We start from the raw sequence: 9,902 nt of genomic DNA on the forward strand, positions 1-9,902 counted from the left end.
CTATTGCGTTTATCACTTCCTCTGTCACTTATCGTCAAAACGCGAGGCAGCCACATTAAAATTTGGCGTCCGTAATCAACCAGCGCGTGGTGTTAATAGCGAGATATGACGTAATCCTCGACCAATCAGAGTGCGCGCATCTCTTTATTCACCTGAGCAATTAAGTCCTCTTAATAGACCTTTTCCGCATTCGTCACAAGCCCACGGGCTTAAGCATGAAAGCGAGGCTCGGGTGGACAAACATAAAACATGGCGGACAACTGTTTGGGTTGTTCGCCCGGTGGCGGAAGTAAATATTGCTGCGTGCCTGACTGTCAAAGTTTGTTTTACGACAACCAAGGGAATAGAACTGGCATTTCATTTTTTTCTTTCCCTTTGGAAGCCAAAGTTAAAAATCGTTGGCTTTTGGCTATAAAGAGACAAGAACACCGAGATGGATTTGTTGTGACTGAATACACTAAGGTGTGTGAACATTATTTTCGCCCAGAGGAAATAAAAATGGCAAGAAAGATCTGAAGGACAATACTACCATTCCTTCTCTTTTCAGCTGGAAAAAAAAGTGGAAGGACATTTGGTCGAAAATCACCGAAGAGGTGTCTTCAAGAGCGTTTTGTGCAAAATGAAAACTCTAAGCCTGAATCAGAACCATCTTCTTTAAGCTCAAGTTTTGTTAATCAAAATAATAAAACAGCAGTGACCTGCGAAACTGTGCTCATTTGAGAGAAGTTGTAGAAAAGGTGAATATGAAAATCTCTGATTTGATTAAACAAAAACGTGATGCTGAAAAGGAAAACCGTGAGCTGAAAGCTGAAAGACAAAAGTTGTTTAAAAAGTAGTTGAACTCAAGGAACATAAGAGAATAAGTAGATGTTTTCAAGTCATTCACTGGTTTGCATCCAGTGAAGTTTGACATTCTTCTCCAAATTTTAAATCCAGGTGAGAATGCTAGTAATTTGAAATACTATGAGGCTTCAAAGAAGGTGCCCGAGGAACCCGATAAATATTGATTTACAGAAGGAAGTAAGCCTTGTATGAGCCCTAAATTGGACGTTATTGAGCAATTGTTTATGTTCTTGGTGTGGTTAAGATGTGGATTTGGACAGAAACATTTGGCATGGTTATTTGGTATTGGCGAGTCAACAATTTCTAGGTACTTGATCACCTGTTCAAATTATATGTACTTCTGTTTAGGAAGCATTCCTATATGGCCATGTAAAGATCAGGTTATTTCATCCATGCCAGTATGTTTTAAGGACACTTATCCCTCAACAAGATGCATCATTGACTGTACAGAGATCTTTGTGCAAGTGCCAACTAGCCTAATTACACAGAGTGCCCTTTACTCACACTTTAAGCACCATGTGACATACAAAGCTCTAGTTGGGATCAGTCCCTCGGGAGCAGTAACTTTTGTGAGTCAGTTGTATCCAGGATCGCTATCAGATAAGGAAATAGTATCCAGGTGTGGTATACTACACCCAGGACTTTGGGAGAAAGGAGATTCAGTTATGGCATACAGGGGATTTACCATGCAGGAACTACTTGACCCACTTGGAGTTAAGGTAAACATACCTGTATTTCTTGATGGCAAGGAGCAGCTTGACAAGGAAGATGTCATGAGTCAAACAATTTCTTCAGTTAGAATCCACGTGGAACGTATTATTGCTCGTATAAAGAAATTTAAAGTCTTAAAGAATGAAATTCCACTGAATTTGAATGGGATCATATACCAAATATGGACAGTGGCTTGTCTTCTCTGCAACTTTATGGACCCACTTATTAAGCAATAAAGAAATTAAGGTTTACCATTCACTTCAGCTAGTGCTATTATTTACAAGGGTCAAGTTGGTTTACATTCAAAAAATGTATTTCCCTTTTTGATGACAACACTGCTCTGTTAAGAATGATTGATAATCACTTTTCTTTCCATGATTTTTAACACCTGCAGTATTATTCTTGTGTTACTTGCACATATCACTGGACTGACAAAAGTAAAGATATGTAGGACTAAAAGACAAGTTACTGCTGAGAAGCTCAAAGAACTTACTCAGAAACTTAATTTTCACAACGGTGCATTCAAGTAATTGCACTTCTCAATACATTTCAGTATCAAAATAAACGTAACACTTTCAACGTGTTTTAATACTCTTGCACATGGATGAAGTAACCTTAGTAAAATTGACAGAAACAACCCTTTTAATGTATTGTCAAAAGTGTAATCACAGTATATTATTCTCTGGCTGATCCTTTTATGCCCAATGTCTACTTCTATTGATTACGACTGGAGCTTAAGGCTAAAATCTCCAGAAAAATTAGAACACGTAATTATGTCACATCTTGATCAGCTATATTGTGCAATGCACCAAACCAAATTCAGGCCATGAGCTGAGGGAGAAACCATTTCACATACAAGGTGCGTGGTTTACATACTACCTGGTCAAAATAATCTTAACAAATAGAACCCTTGTAATGATCATTCCCTTGAACAGATAAACTACAAAGTCAACCCACTGTAAACCACAGAAACCCATAACCAGCCTAACTTGAGTGTAATACCCTAAGTGATGATCTTTCTTCAGGTTTGGTTTACCATATCGACCAATTCCATATAAAATAAGTCATCTTCCATTGCCTCCTGTGGGGTGTGGTTCTTCTTCTCCTCTGGACATCTCAGTTCAATTGTTCCTATCTTCCCAGAGGAAGAACATGCATCAATCACAAGGCCATCTGGACTGCCCTCAAGCCAAAACATGCTTGGGGGAATAACCATTCCTATCTCCCTCAAGGTAATTGGCCTCTTCAAATAGTGCTTCATGACATCATGGTATTTCTCTCTTGCCACTGACTCAAATTTTATGCCATGCTTTAACTTTTTCTGTTGAAATGCTGGCATTTCATCAAGAGGCTTAAAGGACTGGTTAAGTTCCTTGGCAAGATTATTGAAACTTCTTTTTCTTCCATAAATTGTGTGACACACTGATGATCCAAGTCTATTTTTGCGGTGTTTAATCCATTCAGAGCATTCCCTTCGCTTAACAGTTCCTTTCTCAACATCACTGCTTTCTTGATGTGTCACCCTTAATTGTTCAATGAACTTTTCTTGATTAGTAATGAAATGGACAGCTTCAGGTAAATCTGGGAATTGGTGTGGCAAGTTTATCTTGTAAATGTCAGATGATTCAGCTTGGGTAAGGTTAACAGCTGGCTCCAGGTTAGTGACAACAGTAAAATTGAACTCCAAGGCACTTCAATGGAAAGAGAGTGGAGATCCAATAAAAAGTGGTCCATACTTGGTGGTGTCTATCTTGCTCAGTAATTTAGGGTTTTTAGGGATGACATGCGAAAAACCAATAAGAGGATGAATTGATTCTAATTGCTTTTGCATTACCTGAACCCAAGGGATATCTAATTTTTGTCTTTCCTTGACCCTTGGATCATACAGAGTTGGTTTTATCCCCTTGTTTGTTAACTCCTTTTGAAATGATGTACTCATTATAGGTTCTTTTGGAAGACCCTTCTCACCTTGGGAACTACAACAGAAACATACAGCAACATTCTGTTATTAATTTCATTTAAACTATTTGCAGCGGAACTGCCCGCAGGTAGCTACAGCTAATCAGGGAGGGCTAGTGTAATTAGTTAAAAAATAAGTTCATATTTTACCTGGGATACCCCATTTCTTTGACATGCTTGTACATGCTGCTTCCTCAGGAACCTTATCTAACTCTTCCAAGAAGTAACGGGCGAGTTCAAGAAGAATACACATTACATGATTACTGATGGGACTACCGCTGTCCACATACTGAGGACTCGTTAGGACCGCTGACCTGTGGTAGTCAGCCAGATCGTTTCGGACACTTAAACTCATGAGCATCAACAAATACCTTGCGAATTGAACTTATTATCGTAAGTCTATTATATTGTGTTTCCTTTAGCTTAATAGTTCGCATTACTTAGTGTTTGGATTTTGTGATTTATCCTGTAGATCTGTTTCATCGTTGTGATTGAACCAAATAAATCGAGGAGTTCGCTTCATGAAACAGACGGTCACGTAATCATGGTAGTCGTCGAATGCTCCGTGCCTGACTGCACATTCGCAACAGAGGACGTCTCTGAGGCCTTGGCAATTGCCCTCATCTCAAATCACGATCTGGCCCACCGCGTCCCGGCGCCTACAGCACCTCCAGCACCCACAACAACCAGTGGCCCGAAACTAGAGCGGCCGAAAATAAACATCGGAGTCATGATAGAAGAGTGGAATGTCTTCACAAGACGCTGGGAGGTTTTCAAATCAGGCTCAGGCATCAACGATGCCTCGGCGCCCTTCCAGCTCTTCCAGTGTGCGGGACCTGAACTTGGGGACAGCCTCCTTAAAGCCAATCCAAATGCAGCTTCTGAAAACCTAACTGGGCTGCTGGCCGCCATGCGCTCTTTAGCGATAATCCTAGTCGCCACTTGCGTGCTACGTACAGAGCTTCTCCAGTTGCGGCAGGAACGTGATGAGCCCTTTCGTACCTTTACAGCTAAAGTGCGGGGGAAGGCGGAAACTTGTTCCTACACTACTTCGTGCACCTGCGGCGCTTCGGTCGACTACACCGACCACGTCATCCGTGACGTCATCCTGAATGGCCTTTACGACTCTGACATCAGGAGGGAAGTGCTGGGCATAGCAGGCATACTAGAGAAACCATTAAACGAGGCCATCGCCTTGGTAGAAACTAAAGAGATGGCACGCAATACCCTCCCCTCCCCTTCGCTCTCAGCTGCCTCCTCCTTCGTGAAGCAAAAGACATCGCCACCGAACCATGCCCCCCCTCCTTCTCAGGCAGATCGGGCGAAGGAAGCATCATGCCCCGGCTGTCACATCACCTTTAAGCTCTTCACGGAAGGAGCCCGTGGTTGGAACGAGAAATCCCACCACATGTGCATCGAATGCTACAGGGCCAGTCGCCGTAAAAAACGTCACCAGCGTCAACCCCCACAGCGCCTGCCCCAGGCTCCAGGGGTCCATGCCACAGCAACGGAGCCAATTTCACAGATAGCAGCATTCTAAACCAAGAGTGTAGGACCCCCTCGAGCCTCCCAACGACACCATCACACCCGGAAGGCAACCACACATGCCACTGTCACCAAACCATTCGCAGCGCGATTAGACCACCATATCTTCTCCAAGGAGGAGTGGAAAAGGGCCCGCTTGAGAGATCATCCTAGGCTCCCCATCACCATATCCCTCTCCCGACCTGGCGGGAACGACAGTGACATCTCCAAGCCCTCCTCAGCCATCCACGCTGAAGTATCCGCCATAGCCGACACTGGCGCCCAATCAGACTTGTGGTCGTTATCCGACTTCCTAGCCTGCGGTTTCTCTCGTGACCACCTACACCCCATCAGCCTCAGCCTGTCAGCAGCTAACCGCTCGCCCATCTCGATAGAGGGAGCGTTCTTCGCAAAACTCGCTACACAGTTCAGCAGCGGGGACATAACAGCATGCCACTCGATGGTCTATGTGAGCAGCTCTGTCAAGGACCTGTACCTGTCTTACGACTCACTCCTGAACCTTGGTCTATTGCCGCGTACCTTCCCATCCCTTGACAACTCCACTAGCAGCCATTCTGTAAGTGATACCTCTGATAAACAGCCACATGTTCCCAGCCCCTCACCAGCAATCAACGCTACGAGGGCCCTCAATGATGGCTGCCCGGAACCCACCATTGCGCGCAACACAACGTGCTCGTGCCCACAGCGTGGAGCAACACCGCCACGTCCCTCTGAGCTGCCGTTCCCCTGTACGCCAGAGAACAATGCAACAATGAAAGCCTGGCTTCTCGACAGATATGCCTCATCCACTTTCAACACTTGCCCTCATCGAGCGCTACCATGTATGGAGGGCCCACCCATAGCGATCCATGTTGACCCCGCAGCCACACCTAAGGCCTGCCACACACCGGCCAACATACCCCTCCACTGGCAGCAACGGGTGTACGATGACCTCCTGCGCGACGAAGCTCTTGGCGTCATCGAGGGTGTGCCTTACGGCGAAGCCGTTACGTGGTGTCATAGGATGGTCATCACACGAAAGCACGACGGCTCCCCACGCCACACTGTGGACATCTCGCCACTGAACAAATTCTGTCAACGTGAGACTTTTGCCATGGAGTCGCCCTTTCACCTCGCTTGTCGTATCCCCAAGGACACTTGGAAGACCGTAACCGATGCCTGGAACGGCTATCACAGCGTTCCTCTGCGCGTTTCTGACCGCCACCTGACCACTTTCATCACACCATTTGGCCGCTGGCACTACACGCGGGCACCTCAAGGCTTCATGTCCTCGGGGGACGGCTACAATCGCCGTTTCGATGCCGTCCTCGCGGAGTTTGAGCGCAGAGAACGATGCGTTGATGACACAGTCCCCTTCGACACACACCTCTCGAACAACACTGGTGGAGGACCATCGACTTCCTCACCCGCGTTGGCCAGGCAGGGATAGTGCTCAACCCTGAGAAATTCCAGTTCGCAGAGAGGAGCGTAGACTTCGCTGGGTTCAGAGTGTCTGATAGCACCATAGAACCACTCCCCAAGTACCTAGACGCCATAAAGGACTTCCCCTCTCCTACCAGTACCACAGACATCAGGAGTTGGCTTGGCCTGGTGAACCAGGTTTCCAACTACGCCCAGTTACGTGACTCAATGGCCCCCTTCAAGCCGTTTCTCAGCCCCCGCTGTAAATTCTCCTGGCCCCCTGAGCTCGAGGCAGCGTTTCAAGCTTCCAAGGCAGCCATCATTGCAGCTATCCGCCAGGGGGTAGAAATCTTCGACATGCAGCGGCGCACCTGCCTTCGCCCTGACTGGTCCAAGCGGGGCATCGGTTACTTCCTCCTTCAACAGCACTGCAGTTGCCTCTCCGGCGTTCCCGACTGCTGCTCCGGGGGATGGAAAATCACATTGGCCGATTCCCGGTTCTTGAACTCTGCTGAACAGCGGTACGCTGCTATTGAAGGAGAAGCCCTCGCAGTCGCCTGGGGTTTAGAGCAGACACGCTACTTCACGCAAGGGTGCGACAACCTCGTGATAGCCACCGACCACAAAACACTTGTAAAGATCTTTGGTGACCGCACTCTGGATGAAATCACCAACTCGCGCCTGTTCCGCCTCAAACAGCGCACTCTCCAATGGCGCTTCGCGATCAGACACCTACCCGGCAAGAGTAACCACGCGGCCGATGCCGCCTCAAGATACCCTTCCCCATCCTGCACAGAGGATACTATCTCTCACGGATCACCCAGCTTTCCCGACATCGCAGAGTCTGCCTTGATAAACACCATCCGCAATGACACCCACGCACTTGGCGCCATCCCTTGGTCTCTCCTTGCAACAGAGACAGCTGCAGACGCCTCCCTGGGCCCCCTTCTCACCTCAGTCGAGCAAGGAAAACCAATCACCGGTGAAGACCCTACCCTGACAAGCCTTCGGCCTATCTGCGAGTCTCTCTACGCGGCAGAGGGCGTACTACTTTACCAGGACCGCGTCGTCGTCCCCCCGTCCCTACGTCATCGAGTCTTACAAAGCCTGCACGCAGCCCATCAAGGAACCTCTTCCATGGAACAGCGAGCCCGCACCATCGTCTACTGGCCAGGGGTGTCACAGGACATCCGCAACACTCGGGAGGGCTGCGCAGACTGCAACAGAAATGCACCCTCACAGGCAGCCACCCCCCCCCCTCTGCCATCAACTCCTCCGTTATCCCCATTCGAATCCGTCTTTGCAGACTTCTTCGACTTCAGTGGCTGCCACTACCTGGTCGTAGTTGATCGCCTTTCTGGCTGGGTGGAAGTCCTAAGTTCAACAGCTGGGACCACCCTCGCGGATTCAGCCGGCCTGGTTCGCCATCTGCGTTCCTTCTTCGCCACCTTCGGCGCCCCGGAGGAGATCTCGAGCGACGGCGGCCCAGAGTTCACCGCTATGAGCACACAGGATTTCCTACGCCTCTGGGGCGTACGACATCGCGTGTCCTCCGTCAGCTTCCCTCAATCAAACGGCAGAGCGGAAGTCGCAGTGAAAACTGCCAAGCGCCTCCTGATGTCCAACACAGGCCCGACAGGCAGCCTCGACCATGATCGTTTCTTGCGTGCCATATTACAGCTACGCAACACCCCAGACCCAGACTGCAACCTGTCACCGGCGCAAATCATCTTCGGTCGCCCCCTAAGGGACTCCCTCTCATTCGTAAACCGCCTTGAGAAGTTCTCGAACCCGCACATCAGACCCCTTTGGAGTCAAGCATGGGAGGCCAAAGAGGTAGCCCTTCGCACACGCATCACTCGCACAACAGAGTCTCTGACAGCCCACTCACGCCCCCACCGCCCTCTGTCCCTTGGCGAGAGAGTCTTCTTGCAGAATCAACAAGGCCCCAACCCCACCAAATGGGACCGGTCTAGGGTAGTGGTGGAATCAGCCGGCCATGACCAATATCGTGTCGAGGTGGACGGCTCTGGGCGAATTACACTACGCAACCGCCGCTTCCTGCGAGCCTATACACCAGCCACGCCCTCTATCCGTCCACCACCGCCACCTGCCCACCAGCTCCCCGGCAGTGCTCTCCAGTGCCCACACCCACAGCCCCCCGTGCCACCACAACCTTATGCTGAGTCCAAGCGAACCACTGAAGCTAAGCTCAACGTACCAACTGCGGTCCCCGACCCAGCACCGATGTTGCCCCTCTTCCCGGCACAGGATAACAGCCCCGTTCCCGACATACAGTACTGAGACCCCCAGTTACCAGTAGCTGCTGTTGACAATTCCACAACGCCCATTTCGCCACCTCAACCGCCGCCCGAACCAGCTACACGTCCTCGCCGCTTAACACGGCCACCCAAACGGTACGAACCCGAAACAGGACAATGGGTCACTTGAGTCCTACAACCGACGCCATACGTTGTACCCTTCTCGGTTCTCGGACTGGGAGGGATGATGGGACTACCGCTGGCCACATACTGCGGACTCGTTAGGACTGCTGACCTGTGCTAGTCAGCCAGATCTTTTCGGACACTAAAACTCATGAGCATCAACAAATACCTTGCGAATTGAACTTATTATCGTAAGTCTATTATATTGTGTTTCGTTTAGCGTAATAGTTCGCATTACCTAGTGTTTGGATTTTGTGATTTATCCTGTAGATCTGTTTCATCGTTGTGATTAAACCAAATCAATCGAGGAGTTCGCTTCAATTACAGTATCCACTGTTACCAGCTTTGCAAGTACAGTGTGCCGCGATTACACTTCCGGATGTTAAATCGAGTGAAACTTCTAGATCGTGAATTTCCCGAGTGCTCATGCTGGCTCGACACTTTGCTTTCACCATACACCCTATGCATAAAGAGAAGAGACTGGGAGCGATAAACGTGAAAACGAGGCTAGTTAGGCCTTGTTAGCTCGTGTTTAAAATATGGCCGCTTATAACTCTGTAAGTAGCCGTCTTTCTCAGATTCTTACGGAGGAAGATATCCCACGAGCATCACTTCAAGGAAGAGATCCGACTGCTCTAAAATCAGATGAACTTCGTTTTTGGTTAAAATGTCGTGGCGATCCAGCAAAGGGGTTAAAAACAAAGGCACAATTAGCGAAAAGGCAAGTACAGTATTTGTCAGTCGTGCGTGATACTTCTGAGAATTAAACAGATTTTAAAATCGTACAAGAAGATCAAAGGATTTTAGGAATTACTTTTCTAAATGAAATGTTGATGAAATGATTAATAGTTTTTCCACTTTTCATCGTAAAGAGTTCTTGAATATGTTGCGTCTGGTCGTGGTAAAGATGTTGTGGATCCCGATAAAAATCTGTTATACACGCGTCGGAAGGAGAGACAAGAACAACTCGCTCAAAGTGATGCGATGCCTGATGAAAGA

The 9,902-nt window shown here is 48.2% G+C and overlaps 1 long non-coding RNA gene and 2 pseudogenes across 1 annotated transcript in view; all 3 read left to right on the forward strand.

The window, feature by feature from the left end:
• Positions 1-9,902, forward strand: part of LOC148727278 (uncharacterized) — a 215,138-nt gene that overhangs the window by 112,662 nt on the left and 92,574 nt on the right. The window lies entirely within an intron of this gene.
• Positions 3,681-8,763, forward strand: LOC148727284 (uncharacterized; annotated as a pseudogene).
• The window catches only part of LOC148727285 (uncharacterized), a 3,521-nt pseudogene continuing 3,061 nt past the window's right edge, over positions 9,443-9,902 (forward strand).

The sequence above is a fragment of the Stylophora pistillata genome, chromosome 7 (genome assembly GCF_964205215.1).
Source record: "Stylophora pistillata chromosome 7, jaStyPist1.2, whole genome shotgun sequence".
NCBI classification, from domain to species: Eukaryota; Metazoa; Cnidaria; class Anthozoa; order Scleractinia; family Pocilloporidae; genus Stylophora; species Stylophora pistillata.